This window comes from Mycteria americana, chromosome 2 (assembly GCF_035582795.1).
Source record: "Mycteria americana isolate JAX WOST 10 ecotype Jacksonville Zoo and Gardens chromosome 2, USCA_MyAme_1.0, whole genome shotgun sequence".
Lineage (NCBI taxonomy): Eukaryota > Metazoa > Chordata > Aves > Ciconiiformes > Ciconiidae > Mycteria > Mycteria americana.
Genome location: NC_134366.1, coordinates 34,449,015 through 34,469,558, shown reverse-complemented (window position 1 = coordinate 34,469,558; position 20,544 = coordinate 34,449,015). Strand labels below are relative to the sequence as shown.

Below are 20,544 nucleotides of genomic sequence, written 5' to 3'. Positions count from 1 at the left end.
ATAGGTTTTCACAAATCATTTAGAAATTCAGGAATTGTTACATGAGATCCCACTTAGGGACCATCTTTTTTGGTCATAACTGCTGCTGGCTGTAGGCAATGCGAAACACTTCAGGAAAGGTAGGCAGGTGTGAAACGACAGAGACGGAGCAGAAAGGAAGATTTCCTCCTCTGTTTCGTTTGTCAACAGATGGTGACTTTTGCTGACATGACAAAGGCTGAAACCCTGCTGAAGTCAGTAGAAACCTTGGCATTCACTCACTCCACAGAGTAGGATTGCTTTGCAAGCCCTCTTCTTTCTGTTTTTCTTCTTTGTGCATATAGTCCTAGACCATCAACAGAAAGTGAATGCAAGAGACAGATTTCCAAACTACTTTGCAAGATAAAGTCAGCTGAATTTCACACTTCTGTCTTAGAACTGCAGACTGTTTATCCTCACCTGGGCTTGGTATATATATATATAAATACATATATATAAAAAGGCAGGTATATATAAGGTGTATCTATGGTTTTTGTTTTTGTTTTTTTTTTAAACCCCAGTAACAATTAGTGGTGCTGTATGTATGCTGTTGTTTGGGACAGCAGCTCAGAGGCCTGGCCTGGCCAAGGAGGGATTGCTGGGTGCTCAGAGAGGTGAAGCAGAGTTCAGGCTGTGCGGGAGGGCAGGTGGGAGCACCCGGGAGTACCCCAGCCCCTCGCACGCTGCAGAATGAATCCGTAGCTTGTGGGAAGTGAATGTCTACCCTGCATGTAAAAAAAGAGGCCTTTAAGAAAACAAGTGCTCATCAATAGCAGCTGAAATGACAACAAATGCTTTAAAAGGCAGCCTCAAAACCCACATTAATATCTAAGGTCACCACTTCAGTGAAAAGACATAAGGTCATGGGAAGGGTAAATCACCTGGGACCTTGTCATAAGTGACTAAATAAAGAAAGAAAATATGAGTAAGCAAAAAGAGATTTTACAAGAAGTGTCTTGGTTTGGGGTCATTGAACCATTTCCCTTTCTTTAAATACAGTCCCCAACTTTTCCTATTGCTTTTTTAATGTGTGATGGCAGGACGGTGTTATATATTTCAGGAAATACCTGGAGGTATCTGAACAGGTCTGTGTATTCCCTTTCCTTATGAACATAACTTAACATTCAGGCATTCTTTCCTGAAATGCCTAAATGCCTTGTTTTTACTTAGATTCACTAATGATTTTAATTGCGATAAATATTCAGAGCAGATTTTTTTGTGCTCCTAGGTATACACATCTTTTGTAACCTTTGTTGGGGGTGCGTGTGATTGGAGAGGAGAAGCGAAGAATGCATGGACACTATTGTGTTGAATATTTTCCCTATGGAGAACAGAAGTAGGTAAATTCCTTGGTGAGGATTTAGCATTCACTTTCCTCAATGCTGGCTTAGTGCTCAATAAAGGAGGCACAGAAGGTATTTTGCTGTCTGTGGCACAATTACTCCCTGCATCCTAGGGTCAAGCGGTGACAGCAGCACTGTCTGTCTGATGCCCGTGTACTCACCGTCTTCTGCCTACTCCTCCAAAGCATGAGAACTAGCTGAGCAGCTTGGAAGAAGCCAAACTCCTACCTGTAGGAGCACTTCTGCACACAGAGCTTTACTGCCATACATGAAATCAGCAGAATGGTTATTTCTGCTGCTCTCCTCAACCTCATAGGCTGCATTCATTGCATTAATTAAATAGCTGGTGTCTGTGTAGTTCTTTGACCAAGGGGATTTTTTATACTAGCTTTCAGTGTTCACACTAACTAATGATAATTCATTAATTGAGTTCACTTTTCCGATAATTACTGGAGTACAGAAGACAAAAGGGTTTGTTCCCTATTGGAATGCTCTTCGAGCTAGTAAGGGTGCATCAGTGTATTCTGGCAGTCTGCATTAAACAGCATTATTTAAATATACTTCTTAAGGAAATCTTGGAAATTCAGCTACCAGTGAGGGGGGATTCATACTGTGCACAAATGTTTCTGTTCGGACTTTTCTCAGTGCTGGTAGACTCTGAGCGCTGAGCCTTTAGAGCTGCCGTGTCTGCCTTTCTTTTACTTTCAGACCTGAACTTCACTTTTGCAATACCTGCACAATCTTTTTCAGTGGAGCTGTAAGTTTGCCATTCAATCAATATCTAAAATCTAATCCATCCAGGTCTCTGACCTGAAAAAGTCAATTTAAGTGGGTTTGGGGTTTTTTTTTATGGTGTATGAAGAGGAAAAAAAGCAAAGTCTGGAACACTGCAAAACGTCGATAATTCAGGAAGATGTTCCTACCTGTGCTTATAAAAAGATTAGGCATTTGTATCTATGTAAGCAATAGAAATAACACTATTTTTCAGGCATATGAACAAATCAAGGTAATTTTTTTTAATGCTAATCAACCTGTGTGGACATCACCTAAGAGCCAGACAGCCATATACTTCAGCAATTTGTCAAAGACCAAGAAGAGAGCCTGTTCTTGCTCTCCCATATTTTCCTGCTAAACTGTGTTTTGTTTATATCATTCTTCCCTCCTCAAATGAAACCAGACACATACCTAGAATCTGACACACGTTTATCAGCATAATCAGTCCAGGGAAGGAGAAGAAATTTGTGGATGGTTGGATGGAAAGCTGCAGGACACCTGTTTTAATTTCTGAGGTCACGGAAAACTGCTTGCCTGTGAAAACCTTTTAAAATTTGTTAAAAGTACAGTAGTTTGTCTCAGAAGGCTTACACTGAGGCTTGCTTACATCCTCTGGTGACTTCCAGATCCTTTAACTGTAATTTTAAAAACTCTAGGCATCAGCAAAGTTTGGAGTTGTTTAGGCTTTAGTCAAAGTTTTAGGCTAACTTCCTGATTAGGTTTCATTTTACAGACAACAGGCACTCATGAAATACATATATTTTTTCCAGCCACCTACATATTTATGCTGTAAGCATTTGAGATCCTCTGTGTCACACAGACAAGTCGATTATCCACATTGCTCATTGCATTAATCAACACACTTCTCTGGCTCCCCAAATGCCCACCTGGCCTCTGGAAGGGATTAAAGCAACACAATGAATTCATCTTCAGGTTTTATGTGCTACAGCACTGCAAACACATGTCCATCTCTCCAGCAATATGACAAAAGCAGTATTTGCACATCTGCAGGGTTAGTGATTTGTGTGAATATATGTGGAGCATTTCTTAGGTAACCTGAGCCCTGCCTGCCCGGCATGGATCCTGCTAGTTCCAGGTGCCTGAGATTAGTTCATTAGCAGAGGCAGGCAATTAGGGCCTCTGCCAAAGCAAATGGAGGGCCATTCATCGTCTTCCCTAGAAACAAGCTCAGGCCCTCAGTAATTATTTTGAGGAGGATTTTTAGAATCGGTATCTAAAGAGAAGATGACCCTTTTAGAGACATGGGAGGTAAATATTTGTTATTCTCCTAGTATTTCTGTAAGATTTGTTGTTTAGGAGGAGCTGGCATTAATTTAGGTTGGTGTGAATGCTCCTTTCATGTAGATGTGCGATTTGTACATTTTGGTGCTTGATGTTTTGTATATTCTGAGGATTTTAATGAGAACAACTTCCTTATTTCTACTAGCTGTGAGAACTGGTGACCTACAAGTGTATTCAGCTGGATTGTCAGACGGTCTATGTTGGCTGATAAAGCATAAGTGAATTGTCTGTGAATTAATGCTCCTTCAAGCTGTTATGTTTTGTGCAGAGAAAAAATATGTGGGTTCACTCATAAAAATTTTCTTGCCTCTCAGTAGTCTGCTGTTTAATTGTTTGATATGTTGATATTTAGTTTAACCACAGCTAAATAAATCCTAAGATTTGTATGTCTGTACCATAATCCTAAATGTGTATGGGCATATGCACACCTTTCTTCAGGGTTTATGCTTTGGCTTTTTTCATTGTGGTAGAAAACTTTTTTCTCTTAAGAAACTCAAATTTTGCTATTCTTACTAGCAAGGTTACTGCTTATAGTCTCTCATATGTTTGTGGCCAGGTTTATAGCCCTCTGTTGCTGTGCCTCTACTGCATTCTGCTGAAGTATGAAATGTGTGCTAATGCCTATTAACTTTTAAAAATCATTCATGTATTGCCCATCCTCCCCTCCTCTTCCCTCCCCCAAAAACCTTACAAGGTTTTTCCTCTCAAAACATTTTGTGGCAGTCTGTTCGCTGGTTATTTTTTTGCTATAATTTCCACATTGTTTTCTGAAAATTACCCAAAGGACCAATTATTACTGAAGAGGAAAAATACCTACGTGCTGCAGGAAGTTTTGCCCTAAGTGAGGATGAAAACAAAACCTGCCCAGCAGGAAGACCTGCTGCCTTCCAAGCACTTCCTCCAGCTCCTTCCTCTGAAAGGTATTTCTGATGCCTGCACTGCTGTATTGTCTCATCCAGTGGCTCCTGCTGGAGGCCCTGCTCCTTAGCCTCTTCCAGACCCCTGTCAGCAACGTAGGGACAGAGTCATTTCAGGTCCTGGCACTTGTCTTCTCCACCACCCTCCTTGACTTCCTACCTTCCCAGTGCAGTTGTAGCTGAATGCATCCAAGGGGTGTCCGGGCCAGCCAGTGGCTGCATCCAGCAAAACAGCCTCTACTTGCAGCAAACAAAGCTCAGTCCTTCTTTAAGGTGCCCATGACGGCCACTTTGGCCCAAACCAAAACTGCATCATCCAGAGTCTGATTCAGCCAGAAATCTTGGGCACCCAGGAACTTCTCATACACTTCAGATGTAGCTAATTAACAGTGCTTCAGAAATCATGGACCTCAGGAAGATATTAATAGGATTGACCTTGGTTATCCCCAGAAGTGACAGGAAAAAAACCAGAGAGCAAGGAATTCTTAAACAAGGAGTATTGAGACAAAAAGAGCTGTAGGTAAACAGAAGTTGTGCAACTTTTGACCAAGGAGTTTTGTGAACTACCATTCTGCTTGCTCTCCTCAACCAAAACCATAACCAGTTGCCCTCAGGAACTGAGCAAAAATAGGTTATGAGATCTTCTGAAAATATTTGTGTGCACAAATGTGAAAGTGCAGGAATGACTTACATCTGTCAGTCTATCCAACCTAAAATAGAAATTAGTCTGAGATATCCCTGAAAATGAGTATGTTGAGAGGTCTTCTTTTAAACTGCTCTGTCACTTAGAGAAAACACGTGACTAAGAAACCCTACCAATACTATTTTTGACAAAACCACATGTAAAGCCACAAACTTCCATGGTCATCACTTTCAATAGAACTGCAAAAAAAAAATCAGTATCATCATCTGAAATATAGACAGCCACAAATTCAGAATCAGCATTTTTATGAAAAGTAAATAAATAGCAAGTATGGATACAGGCACATAGAATGAATGGGTTTAGATGAGGCAAAAGCACAGACAGGAAAAAACAGGGCAGCTAGCCTTGAGGCATCCGGGTATATTAAGTCACATATCAGGATATCTATAGAATTTGGTTTTCTCTTGCTGTAATCCAAGGAACACAGTGTTGACTAGAAAATGGGTAAACAGAAATGAAGTCTTATCAGCTGAGCGTCAGGTGCCGATACAGAATAGTAGGATGAAAGCCATACCCCAGAACTGCCTAGAGTCCTAGGGAGAGAAGACTTGCCTTGAGCAGCAGGTTGCTGCATACAGCAAAACAATCCTGTGCCCTCTGCCCTCCCCTTGCCTTCTGGAGGACTGTGGACAGGCTTATTCCAGCTACTGCTTAGTATTTGAGGTGGCCCTACTGCAGTGACTGCATGGTCACCACCCTCAACCAGCTTTGTTTTCTCCCTCTGTTCCAGGAGCAGCAAAGCTGCTGCTGCAGAGGTCTCTGCCCCTCTCCCGCCACCCTTCCCTTCTACGGCAGGAACACCTTTGGGATGGCAAAATGTGACATTAAAATGACAACATTTTTGTCAAGTGGGCCAAGGAATAGGGGAAGAGCAGACTACTAATGGGGTGACAAAAGCATGCTCCTTCGTCAAGTCATGTAGGAGAGGATGTATTCCCTGCCTTGGGTTACGTGACCAAATGTGTGGGTCAGGGCTGGGGTTACACCCCTTGCCTCTGGTTGTAGGACATAACAGCAGGGTCAGGACCCTACCTTTTACCCCCGCTGTTGCACTGGGAGGTAGGTGGGTTGCTGACCTGCAGTTTCAAAGGGAGAGATGGCAAAAGTTACCTCCCTTGGATAGGGAGTTTCCAAAAATCTAAGCATCTAAATATGAGCCATCCTGGTCCAATGTAGGTGAGGAATCAAGATGGCCACATGGACTGAGAAGTTTTCAGCTACCTTTGTGAAGAAATATGACAGGCAGTCATTAAGTTGAAGCCTGGTGTGAAGAAGAAAGGAGTGACGGGAAATGGTGTCTGGGAGTGACAGCAAGGAGGGCCCTAAAGACAGAGCACTTTCTACTGAAGGGAAATTCCAGGAGTCCAGCTGAGCTGCTGGTTTCACTCCTGGTTCCCACTCCGGTGAGACCTGCCTTCTCCTTCTCCACTCCTCATATTGGCAGGTACTCGACTTCTGTCACTTCGGCTGAAGTGCTGACTCTGTGGTGTGTGCAGCACGCATCCAGAAAAATGCAGCACCTTCTCAAAAGCTTGCACTCCTGGCTGAATCTTTTCCTCACTTTCTGACTCCCCTGGAGATTTAATATAAATATATAAATAATTGGGGGTACAATGAAGGGGAGAAAGGGACCATCTGAACATCTTGCGTGTTGTTTCTTTTTTTTTTCTTTTTTTTAAAAAAAAGAACCTCTTTAGAGGATTCTTGTTACTTTATTAGTTTTACTAGAAATACCACAAGACTTTTCTGAAGCCATTTGGTGCTTTCCAAAAAAAGAATACAGAGAAGTGCAGAAATGAATACCAATGGGAAAATACAGTTGTCCATGTGTCTTGCCCTAACTTTCAGTATTAACAAGTATTTGTTTCTTTCACTTTGATGTGAAGAATAAATAGGCTTTATAATAGCATTTAATGGTTACGAACACCTAATTCTAGCAGCTTTCCAGCAGTCATCCAGTTAAACTGTTGGCCAAAACTAATTAATGAAAAATCACCTGTCCCACCTGTTTCATTGTTCTGGGAAATATCACCCAACTCTTTCCAACAGTATTGGCAAATCAATTTGATGTTACTTTAGGCAGATCATTTCAACCACTTCCATTTTTCTGCTGTTCATTGGAACTATTTTTCTTAACAGACCTGTATGGTTTCTTTTTAAGTGCAGAATCATTAGTTTGGCCTTCACGCAGAGAAATAATAGTCTCCAGGCTAAGTTCAGCAGCTGCCCTGCTGAAGAACTGTGTTTTCTGCATACTTCAATAGATTCTGCTTTGGTTTTATAGGTAACTCTCCTGACTTCAGGATTTATTGTAGAATTAATGGAAATTACTTGGGTCTGACTTATAAAGAAAAAAACTTGGAAAACCCTGCTTTTCAATATAGAGTCCACACACACTAACACATCGGTGTCTAAGCATAAAATCACAATGATGTATAGAAGCCCTCTGCAGATGCCTTCTCTCTTGTATGGAGGTACATGAGGTCAGAACAGGGAGCATCAATGGACCGTATGGTCAGCAAGTATAAGAACCGTAACCAAGGTGTTTTACCGACTCTGTTCTCTCTCCGTAGATCACCTCCATAGATCGTTGTATCTAACGCACAAACTCCAACAGGTGTGTGTATTGCCATTGCCCACACCAGAGCTCTTCTGTACAAACCATCTGTTTCTGCTGTCGCCTATGTGACAGCAGAGTTGTAACCTGCTGGATACCAGGTTCCAGTCCTTTGCTGGAGGACTTCTGCCCCTCTGAAGATTTCAGAGACACATATTACCAGATGTCTCACCTTACTTCAGTGTGGTTAAAATGTCAACAGACTTCCCTTCTCCAATATATTTGTAGTAAGAGTTATACAGTTTCTTGAAAAAATACGTATGTACACAAACACATTTGCAAATATCACAAAGTATTTAAAAAATGTTTTTCTCTCTCCAATGCTCAGCTCTTCACTTGTTTGATTTTGGCACACGGAGTAGTGATATATAGTGAAATGGTGATATAATTTGAGATGCTAAAAAATATAGGATTTGAATATAGGAACGATGCGGTGGATGGGGAAAAAAAGAGAAACTATCACAAAAGAAATCTTTTCAGTTCTGTTCTATAGACCCATAAAGTATTCTATATATTTGCAGAATGCTCTACATATTTATAGAATAAATATATTTCTGCAACAAACAAGTACAGCTTGTACTTTTTTTTTTTATTTGGAGGAAGACCAAATTATTTGTAATTTGAACAAAATTTGAACTGAACACCTAAAGGTTACTTTTAAATATTTCTTGAAACCAGGGACTTTCCTACTATATGCTACTCAGCATAGGATTGGCTGCTTTTAACAAGAGGGAGAACTGCCAGAATGGGCAAATTGAAAAGGGGGGGGGGAACCCTTATGTTTGCTGATTTAGGAACAACTAGAGGGTTAAAAAAACCCTTGGAAAATAGTATGTGCTAGCATAGCGCTAATTGTATAATACTGACTGCAAAATAAATTCTCCAATTTCTCATTCCTTGAGCAAGTCTTAGCCCTCAAAATGCAAAGCACAGTTCAGAAAAGACCATAATGTTTGTTACATTTCATGGGAAGGATGGATGAATTTATTTGAACTTGAATTTGCTTCATCGCAACGTACTTCAAATGTCCCCTCTAAAAAGGTAGTTAGGGGATAGACTGCTGTCACAAGGGGGGATGTGGAAGACTGGATGAAACTAAAAGGTAGAAGAGGGAGCAATATTACAAAATTCAAAGAGCTGAATATCATAAGCTCCTACCTCTTCCCTTCTCCCTTCTTTATGATAATGCTCTCCATTTTCTTTCTGTTTTTAAAATTTGAAAGCTATTTTGCTTGTATGTGCAACTATCTTCCAGTCCTTTCTTGCCTTTATTCTTTTTCCAACAAAAGCTGAGTCTTCTATGTATTGACATCTTCAGAATCCTCAAATATCATAAGATATTAAAACAAATACAAGAAATGGAAACAATAAGAAAAAGTAGAAAGAATACAAACTGGGGAGGAGAAGTGGGGGCAATAAGAACACTTGTCCCAGCGTAGCATTTCGGGAAGGTGGTTCATTGATTTGATCGCACTACCTAAGGATCTCATCACTGCGTTAGCCAACATGATATTTTTCTCCATCTAGAAGAGATCTTTATCCAAAGTATACAGGAGTAACTTACAGCAAAAGAAGTCTGAATGCTTAAGAGACCAAAGGACACAAAATTAGAGACCAAACCCTAGTCTGTATTCCTCATCTGGGCTCTGTTAATCCCTACGATGATCCATTTCCTTCCTGAAACAAGAGAAACCACAACAATCATAGGTATATTTATTAAAATTTTCAAAACCGCCTAACTATGGAACAAAAATCACTTTCTCCTTTAGAAAATGGCTAATTTTTCAGAGGATGGCTGCTTAGTACTCAGAATCACTATCACTTTGTTTTGAAGGCCAGCTAAGATAGTGGTGTCTCAATTTGTATATTGGGGAAGGCAGCCCTGGAGATCAGCTCCGTTGCCGGTGCAGTCCCTTAAAGCACCTCCCCGAGCATAGTCCAATGGTCCCCTGGGAGGGCATCCACACGCTGGAGATTGTCTTGGAGTTGGTGGCTGAGCAGGAGGACCACAAGCAGTTGGAAAGTGGCAGATGAGCCAGCTAGGAAGCACAAATCCAGTGTCCCAAGAGCTGTGCGGGTGCAGTCAAAGAGCAGAGGGCTTCCAGTAATTCTCAAAAGAAAGGACCTGACAGTCAGTGGAGAGGGTCTCCTCCAATAATAAGTTATAATTTATAACATGTCGTAGCTCTGTTTTGGGGCCAGACTGGATTATTTACACAGATCTAAGCCTAGATAGACTAGAGGTGAACAAAGAAATTTATTCTGGGTTTTCACTGGGATATCTGAGAGGAGGGTTTGGCACTTCAACAGCTGCTTCTTGAAGCAATGCCCACAAAGAAGAGAGACAGTCTTCTTGCAGCCACACAACACTTGGAAAAAAATACGTACTGGAAAATAGTGCACCAAATCAATAGCCACAACTTTAACTACGTCTCCTGAAACCTGGGAGGAGGGAGAGGGGGAATCCTGAGAACCAGTCAAAGCAAAATGTTAATTCTAATTGTTGTATTTAGTTGGCCTTGTCTTGTGACAAGTTTGTTATTATGCAGATTTCCTACCTGCCACCTTCCATGGGAGGATTTTACAAAGTGAAGTTATGCAGGCAATTCCCCTTGCTTCTTACCTCTTTATTCCTAATTATGTTGGCCCTGTGTTCACTCAAGATAACATTATAGCTGTCCCCAAATGCTCTAGATTTGGAGCCTGTGACAAATGAAATCTTTTAGTGCTTGGAATTTTTTTTTTTCCCCCTATGTGGCAGAACTGTAGCTACTCACATGCTGAAAACAAGGCTGTGCTTGCTTATTGTCTGACAATGGATTATTAGTTTTAAAATCTTTTTACAAGCATAATTTCTTAGATTTCCTTTTTGTCTTCAGATAGATATGCAATGTCACATGGGTTGGTTTGGGGTTGTTTTTTTAATGTAAATGCACATCTATATATACTATTGCACTTCTTGCCTTTTTTCTTGCTAGGAATGTCTTCTTTCTTCCTCTGTAATAACTTTTATGTGTATGATGCATATATATTCCTTGCATGATGCCATCCTATTACAGGCTATCAGGAAAATAATCTGTAATTCATCTACTACATAGAGAGTATTTTTGTGTGGAAAAAACGAGATGTAGAAAGACCTTGAATTATGAATCCAAAGTGAAAAGGGATTAAAACTCCTGATTTTCGAAGTCCTTCCTTTAACCATTACCTCAGTAATAATTGCATTGCATCAATAATATTCTCCACATGTTTTAACTTGGAAATAATGCAGTACTGTGGCTTTCAGTGTTTCTTAAAACAACTTCTAACTGTACCTCTACTACTATCTGTTGTATTATTTTGTTTGTGCTGGAAAAGGGTAGGAGAAAGAAGTCAGAGCAATGAGCACTATGAAATATCACAGCTTTTAGGCACTGCACAGACAAATTGAAGCATCCCCGCTCCATAGCTTTAAGCTGGGTGCAAAAGGGCTCCGGACAGACTGGGTAAGTAGAGGAAGGCTGATCATCCCTGTGACCCACACAGGGCCTTTGTGGTGAAGGGTCCCCAGAAAATTCTCAGCTGTTGTGTGTTTGGGGTCATTGTTGTCCTCAGTCTTGTTGGGAATACCCAGTCTGTTTTCTTTCCAGCCTCTGGGAGCATTAAACCTATTCAGAGAAAGGATGAGGAAAGGTGGTCCCATAACGCAGTATGTAGTGTACACGTGGTGCCGCAGCCAACCCTCGGGACCACCGCCAGTCCCGGTGACAGCCGTGTCGACAGCACCCCAAGCCAGGCAATGCAGAAGCTCTCCCAATACCTGGCACCCTACACCTGTGCCGCACCATTGGGGGTTGCCTGCAAACCCTGCTGGCCACAGGGGACCTTTTGAAAAAGAATGGACGTTGTCAAACGTATCTCAGCCCCATGGCAGAGCTGCAGAAGTAAGCTGAAAGCTTTGGGGCTGGGTTCAAAGCATTGGGTCCTGCCAGCCTAGCAGAGCACATTCCTGTCACTACTCTACGAGACAAGGACGCATTTGAAGGTTTCTTCCCAGGAACCACGGGGGTTAAACCTGATCTGATTGCAATATCAACAGATATGCTAAAACATGGCAGATTTAGCCCAACGAGAGAGCTAACACTATCCAGAGGCCCAACCGCAGACAATGAGCTTCTCAGCTCCTTCCCTCTCTCCCTTTCAAAATCCCCCTCTGACTATGGGTATTGGGGTTTCTATTTGCTACTCTCAGTAGACAAGCCTCATTAAAGCAATTAAACACTTAATGGTGACATTTAAAATCGGAAAAAATACGTGAGATTGTGGCCGAGCTTCTGACTTTTACTGACAATTTTAGAAACATCCCTGGTTTTCATCATAAAAGTTCAGATTTACACATCCAAGTGGCTCTTTGGACATTGAAATGTGCTATACACATGGATATAATTTAATTCAGAAGAACCTGACTGCTGCTACCTGGCCTTTTTTGCTTATTTTTAGTCAGTCTATAGAGAATTTAGAAGCCTTTTACTGTACGGTTGGATATAAGAGACAGGGTTGTTTTTCAGTTTTCCTCATGTGTGTTGTGAGGCATCAACCTAAGCTCTGATCAGGTTCTTTTTTTTCTTTTTTTTTTTTTTTTTTTTTTTAACCTGGATTTAAGCCCTGATGATTGTTGCTGTCATACAGCAATATTCTTCAATATTGTAATACAGTACATGCTATACATTACATCCTACAGAAGTTCCAGGGTTTTCTTCTTTTTGGGAGGGATCGTGAAGTTGCAAGTCAGTTTTTGTATCAGGAATAGTGTGGCCAGCAGGACTAGGGAAGTGATTGTCCCTCTGGACTCGGAACTGGTGGGGCCGCACCTCGAATACTGTGTTCAAACTTGTTAATTAGCTGGTGAATTCTTCTGATTTTAAGTACATCCAGGAATTGGTCCTGACACAAAACCCCAGATAATGCTTTCAAAATCTGAGTTCAGAATGACTTCAGATGGAAGCAACTGCCACCTCATCTTATCTGTAGTATATTTGTGTGGGGGGCAGTAAACAGCTACTGAGCTCCCTTTCAGAGCTGGCCATATTTCTGGGGTAATATCTGTAATACCTGGAGATTCAACATTATTTCAGTACAAAAAGTGTCACATGAAGTTACCCAAGCTAATAAGGCCAAACTCTTTTGAAAACAAAGCTTTCCTACTCATGCAATGATTACTAAAAGCAAAATTCACCTTGTTACAGTGGAAATAACATACTCCAACTTCACATGGCAGGAAGAAAAATGCTGTGCTAAGTTATGAGTAGCTGCCACCTGAAGGCATTGAGATTTTTAGGCGCATTGAAACTTAACCAAAAAGACCTGGGGAACGTCTGAGACAAAAGCTAGTTGGTAAATTCATCTCTGCTGTTATTAGGCACTCACATCACAGGCATCTCTTTGTGCCTGCATAACCCCGGCCAAGAGGGGGAATACCCCAGCCAAGAGGGCTGTGGGTGCTGTTGTAGGCAATGTATTCCCATGGAGGAAGCTTGGGGTGACCAGTGCTCATACTTGGTGCCTAAACCCGAGGTGTGAGTTAGTTGGCTCACCTAATCTTCGTATTTTAATGAGAAAGGAGGGAGTGAGAAGCCCTGAGCAGGGGGTCGTGGCTGGCTCCCTCCAGCTATGAAATGTGTGTGTCCCTGGTGGGTGTCTTTTCTCCCCGGGGGCAGAGTGGGTGGAAAAGCCTCTCCTTTTCATTTAAGAAAGGGTTACAGGGCCATGCTGCTCAAAGAGCTGCACCAGGGGCTGAAAGCCCTGAGAGAGGTTTGGGTCAAGTTAGGTTGCTTTGGGAGGATTTGGATCTCTGAAGATGTTTTGCTTTCACTCTTTGAATTAAAATTTAATTTAAGTAATTGAAATACATAATCCGTCTCTGAGGAATGCTGTCTTAATCTTGTCTCCTAGAAGAAAAAGCAGGATTTTCAAATTTTATCTGTTACTGATCAGCTGTATGAGCTTACACCAGTCTGCTAACCTCTCTGAGCCTTTGTGTTGCCTTATCTCATCCTGGCTTTATCTATCCTAACTATGGAGATTTCAAGCAGTTTGTCCTTTGCAACGTGACAGTTCAGTGCTGAACACTAAGGGTGCTTGACTGCCGTTGTGGAGCTAAGGCAGTAATACACTTAAAATAATGAAAAACTATCTTGAAAATCCACTTCCTTGTCCCCCTGGCCCCCCCTCCCACCCCCGCAAAAGAAAAAGGGAAAAGCTATGAGTTTCATTTAGTTTGTTTCAGCATAGTAACTACCCATATAGGTCCAATTACATTTCATGTTAAAAAAAAAAAAAGGCAAATATAAGGAACTAGAGCAAAAGGACAAAAAGTGAGAGAAGAGAAATAGATGGGAGGAGGGTGGAGAGAACAAGAATCCAGCTTTAACAGAGACAAATCATGCAGGCTAAATAACTGAGACTCTGGATCCAGGCACCGACTTTCTCATCGCCTGGAAACGGTCAGAGCATCACAACTGTGATTTTTGGACATTGATACAGTCTGAGGTTCTGTTGCGTGAACCCTGATCCCCTAAGTCCCCCTGCAACGATTAATTCTTTAAAAGCTTTTAGACTGAGGACTTCACCTTTCTTGTAATACTAAGGCTTCTGAACCTGTGGTTATTATGGAGAGGGTTTGTTTACCGCTCTGTTCTACTATAAAAACAGTATATACCCTATTTATTTGTTCCTTCCAAAAAACCATAGTAATTAATTGCTGTAGCGTACGGTTGTGGTAGCCCAGCGGTGGGACAAAATCAGCTGAGAAAGCAGGGCTGGTTGCGTACCAACTGCAGCACCCGCCCACCGCTGACCACAATAACCTTTTTGGGGAAAGTCACTTCCATCAGTCAGGCCACTACAGGGCAGTGGCCGCAAGGCAGCAAAACGCGGCTTGGAATAATTCTTTGCAGATGCCAGGAGCCGGAAGTTTCAGGGAGAAAAATGAAAGCCATTCACTCTTCCAATGACACAAGCCTTTGATACCACAAAGTCGTTTGGACAGAGAGCTCCAAGGTCAGGAAGGCACGTAAAGATTGGTGATTAGAGAAATACTATATCAGCAAAGTGTGGCAAGCTATTAAAAGAAACTGTAGCTTTTATGATTGTGTTGCTGGAGCTTCCCCAGGGCTATTTGTATTAGATATTGAGTTAAGCATAACTTATTTAGTCCCAGCATTCCAGAAAACATTTTGATGTCAGCTACTGAAGGAAAGTAAACACAAGGAGGAGGAAACAGTACTGATCCCAAACAGATAAAAAATTGTAATTTAATTTTGTGAACCCATGCATGTTAGAGCATTAAGAAAGAGGAATTTTTAAAAGGTTGATTTGACTTAAAAGACTTGGTTGATAGAGGTATTTAGTCAGCTGGGGGAGAGAGGGTGGAGAAACAGAGCTGATTTATCACCTTGAGTGTATGCTACACCCTGACAAAGCATGAATGCAGTTTTCTGTAGACAACATTTTCGTCTAGAGCAGATTTTATGCACATGTGTGATTCTCATCTAATGCTGTGGACTTGTGTGTATGCTGGGCCAAACTATTTGCTTAGCTGGGCTGTTTGCCCAGTGGATGTTCTGATGGCTGGTGACAGGGATTTGCCCGCCCTGTAGTGAGCAATTAAGAGTCTTTGGGATTGTAATTTAGGAATAGCTCTATGGGTCTGGATTTTTGGTCACTATGTGAAGAGTTCAAAATCTGATCTAGAGGCTGATAATATCTGCACAGGTATTATCTCTCAGCTCAGCAGCTCCAGAGCAGGAGTCATGCTTGTGCATTTCTCTAAGCAGCAGCCAATAAATCTACTGGGGAATTCTGCTCATGGGTTCTCTATTCTCTCAGAATAACAGCGTGGACCTGAGGAAATCACAGGTATAAATGTAAGGCCAGGTGTGGTTTTCTTTGATTTACCAGAAATTGCTGTTTATTTAAGAGTGGGGAAGTGGGAGAGCTGAAACCTCAAAGTCAAGTACAGCTCAACCCCCTTAACACAAGGGAGAGACCTCAACAACAGCTCATTGCAGAGGGTTTTTTCATGAAATCTTGACTGTGCTTCGATTATTAATTTTTTTTTTTTAAGTTTTTTTTAGGTGGGAGGTTAGCACTTATGGGTTGGTTTGTTTGTTTGAACTACTGCAGAAAAAAGGGTCAAGGAACATAGTGGAACTAGCATGATATGACTCTGTAGATGTTACCTGTCCAGAGATACTGTCCGAGAAACAATTTGTGCTTCCTGCCACCTTGCTCTGGCCAGGTGTATTAATGTCACTTTGTTTTGGACCTAGGCAAGTTGCCAGACCTTCCATTTCCTTTTGTCTCAGTAGAAGACAAGGGGTATAAGACTGTGAAGACCATTGAACTTTGGTGCTTCTCTTGATTAGCATAGTTACAGTGCCCTCATATTGCTGATAAAACAAAGGTGGGTTTTTTTCTCTCAAATTGTGAAATTCTACATTTCTGTGTTCAGACTAGGAAAGATCTTCAGCGTGAGATGAAGAGGAAGAAAACTTCCTCTCCCTTCTCTCCTTGCTATATATTTTTTGTGCTAACATTTTCACTGCAAAGAAATTATTCATTACCACAGGAATATCCCAGCTCTGCAGGTTACATATTAATGACCAGTTCTCCCAGACAGAGGATCATATTCCATTTAGAAGTGCAAATGTTATGTCTGCTAGTTACCAAACATGCCATATAGGACTTAGCAACTAAGACTTTATTTGCATGTCCTGTGCCTAAAAACATACCAGTTAATACAAAGACTTCCCACAGAAATTTTTTTTACCTTAATTACTCAGCCTTACACACCCGTCCTAATTCTTGACATATTTAATAAGATGACTCTGGACTATAAATTCTCTGCCTCTTAATTTGTACGTTACCACTTCATTGCCTTTTTAGGCTGTCTTTAACAACGGCTAGTCTTTTACTCAGGAATACAACTACTGCATTTTGCATGTTGTGAAGACAGATTTGAAGCTTTTTGGGAGACATAGCTAAGAAGGAAAAAGGCTTGTTTTGTTGACTATGTGTCTTAAGGAGCATAATTTGTCACTTAAGAAAAAGAAAGCAGAAATGTGCTTTACCCTGAAGCTAGACAGAAAAAAATACATAAATTTAACAGAAGAATCTAAGTTTGGCTATGACTGAAGGACTAAACAGAGCCAAATCAGACTTAAGGAGATAAGAACATAAGAAGTGCCTTTCTGCATCAGAGCAGTCCATGGTGGCCAATACTGTCTTGGACTGTGGCAATAGGAGATGCTATTGAGTGAGAGCACATAAGCACGGCTACTCTCTGCAATTCATTCCTCTCGTACTCTCCCAGCATCCAGAATTTTTGCATTATAGATGCTAGACGTACCTCCCTGCCTCTTTCCTTTACTATCTGCTTATGACCCTGTTCTCCATGAATTTGGCTAATCCTGTTTTGAACTGGTGGTTCTACAATCTGCCATGGCAACAAATTCCAGAAGTTCACTACTCATGGTGCAAAGAAAAAAACCTCTTGTCTTTTTTAAACTGATCTCCTCGTAATTTCAGCAAAAGATCCCAAATTTAATACTGCAGGATTTGGCGAATAACACTTCTTCATCCACTTTTCCTGCTGCCCTCGTGATTTTGTAAATGTCTCTCTGAGGGAAGGTATTCCGCAGCAGAATGAGAGATGTTTACCCGGGAAAGTCTGTGCCTTCCACGGGTGATAACGAGGCCCTGCTTCTCGGTTGTACAAATTACCTTTCTGCTCAGCATTGCTGCAAACGCTGCTTTACTGGATGTTCGTGCTGCCGCTGGCCTGGTGGGTCACCCGCTGAGCGGAGGGAGGGTACTGCCGGCTCCCACCGGCCTCCCTCCCAGCCCAGCGTGCCCCAAATCTGCCCCCTGGTCTCCGGGCCAAGGCGAGCCTGGCAGCCAGCCGGGAAATCTTATTATGTAGGTGATACCCACTAGGGGAGCATTTGAGAGGTGCATTTTAGCTTTATTTAAGTGTTCTGGTTTCTACTGCCGTGGATTTACGTGCATAAAAGCCCCACATTTAATAGAGAGTAATGTATGAGCTTTCCAAATGTTTTCTCTACGCTTCTGCTTCTACTCTCCAAACTCTGCATTCTGTCTTTCTCTCTCTCTTCTTCCCTCTTCTTCCAGCAGGGAGAGGATGATGTCTCTTTGCACAAGACATCAGTTCGCCTGCGTCAAGTGTTTGCAAGCAGTATGCAGTAAAACTTTTAACTATAATGCAATTTAGTCAAGAAATAAGAGACAAAACCCAAAGGCTGAGACCAGCACCAGACCAAAGCTAGAGGTTTGATATTAAATATATTGCAACTTTTTCTTTCTAATATTTTCAAGTAGGAAATAAATCTCCTTTCTGTTGAAAGATAGTTCTCCCTTTGAAGATAGAATAACGTTTACGTAAATGTTAAGGTCTTCTTTAATGTAGCTTTCATTATCTCCTATGTTCCCCCTTTCTCTGAAAGCCCAAGTGACTGATGTCAAGATCAAGGGAGTCAATCAATGTAGATACACTCCAGGACCCAGATAGGATATAAATCACCCTTACTCCTAACCACAGTAGACACCTAACTGAAGGACAGAAGTTTACATAGTCGCTGTCCTTGTGGGGGAGGCTAAATTTCCCAGCCACTTACCTCACGGGAACCCCTCATTCATTAACCAATTGGGGTGCTTAGTATCACTTATCAAATAGGCTAATCAAACTTTGAGAGAAACCAGCTCTTGACCACTTCTTGCCCTTTGAGCACTCCAGGGCCACCTCCCGCCCCTGACTTTTATCTAATTAAAGTTAAAGAGGAGAAAATTAATCCATGGAAGAAAATGAGATAACAGCCACCATAGCAGACCATCCCAGAGTCGGGTTTGGCTTTCATCTACTGCTACCTGACAATTAACTCTTCAGTGACACAGGAACCCCATTTTTTGGGAGCAGGATCCGTCCCTTCACACAATGATGGGCGTTGTTTTTTCATTTTTCACTGCTCCATGTTGCAGTTCCTCTACTTGTACTGGGTGCGGGTGAATTAAAAAGGTCATCCTTTACTCTCCTTCTCTCAAGCTTGACTTAGTGCTGTTTTCACTTGCAGAATACAAAAGTGAAAACTGTAATTTATTACAGTACTAGCAATTCAAGATGTTTTGCTTGGATCCTGTGCTTGCAATTGGTTACCAGCATTCCAGCCTTTCTTGCTTTTGTTGGCTACTAGTTTATAACCCTCAATTTCATTCTCTAAATCTGTGTTTAAAAAGACATTTCACAACACAGGGTTGTGGGGGTTTTTACCTTGGAAAAAAAGTGTGGCGTGTCCCCTTTGCAGATTCACTGCAATTTTTTTGTACTACTTGTGTTCCTGTTTGGTGTTCTTTTGTTTTAAATTCTTCTTTTTTTTTTAAACCACCTGATTGTAATATTTCTGAAGCCCAAAGGATCTTCCTTTATGATCGCTTGAATTTTTCAACAGCTGAAACTTTGGCACTGTGAATATCAGACATAAGTGAACTCCAGTAACACAGCAGTCATCAGTTGCGCTGCAAATGGAGACCCTTGCGTTTTATGGGGTACTTGGGAGTCCTGGGCTGTGGCCGCCCAGCAGCAAGCTCTGCTCCTCCAGCAGCACCTGCCAGCAGTGATTTGGGGCGCGTGGGGCAGCTCCGACGTGCCACCCGCACTGCCATTTCAGGTTTCGGTGCACTGGGGGAGCAACAGCAACAAAGTTCAGCTTGCTTTCTAAAAATACTCTGATAGCTTGAAGGCTGCATTTGTATTTCTAGCATTTTTAGCAGGAAGCGTTGGATTATAAAATCTGGGGGACAGGCACATATGGCCAAAATTAGAAGTGCTGAGGAAATCCCACTTACACACCACGCTGTCTCAGTGTTGTAACTTGCACCTTGAGGCACTCAAAGGTAGGTAAGTTAAAGTAGCCCCACTTGGACTCCTTTCTAGAGATGAGAACTGGTTTAATTATTACAGGTTTATATTACGTTGAAATGGGCCACTGTTACTGGTTTGGGTTTGGTGGTGTGTTTTTTTTGTGTGTTTTTTTTTTTTTTAAGCCTACAAAGCCCATGTATATCTATAGCGCTGTAGCCAGTAGTTGTCATTAAATACCTTACAAGACTAACTTTAATATTGTCAGTATGCAGTCCCTAGAACTTATTAACGGGCATTCTGCAACATAGTTAATTACTTGCAAATGGAAGCTGTAAAAGATAATAGGGTTCAAACCCTTTCATTTAAATCAAAAAGAAGCCCCAAGCAAGCTTCCAAATCTCTTCCAAACTTTGGGAAAATTTTAGTCCATATCAATGTCTGAGCTAATATCTGGCCTTCCCTTTAGCTACCCGAACTAATCCATCAGACCTACAATTCAGAACTATGACCTGCAGCTGTTTGGTTATGGAAGGGACCTTGGTAGGACTTTAAAGGGGGATAAGTGAAGCAGTGAAAATGAGATTCATTAATCCCCCTGTATTATAAGATATTTTGCAGAGGGTGGGAAGGAGCTGGGACTTTTGCTTTCTCCCCCATCCCAGGCAGCATGGGGGGATGCGGGCGCTCCCTGGCCGCTGCCTGCCGCGTGCCCCCCGCGGGGGCTGGCAGCGGAGAGGTGCCTGCCCAGTCCCTCCTGCAGCTCCGGTGCCAGCGCGGGGAGTTCACGAGGTCCCAGTTAAACGCAGGTATCAATTAATACCAGCTGCTTTGCTCTGCAGGGTGGACAGGACCTACTAGGAACTGGAAAATCTGTAATAGGGAAATACACCAGAGAGAACAGTTCTGTACTGGTAGGGGGATAGGCTGCAAGCTGTAACAGGTCTTTTCTGTCTCTA

The 20,544-nt window shown here is 41.9% G+C and overlaps 1 protein-coding gene across 13 annotated transcripts in view; it reads right to left on the bottom strand.

Moving 5' to 3' along the window:
- HDAC9 (histone deacetylase 9) overlaps positions 1–20,544 on the bottom strand; it is a 496,147-nt gene that overhangs the window by 155,940 nt on the left and 319,663 nt on the right. The window lies entirely within an intron of this gene.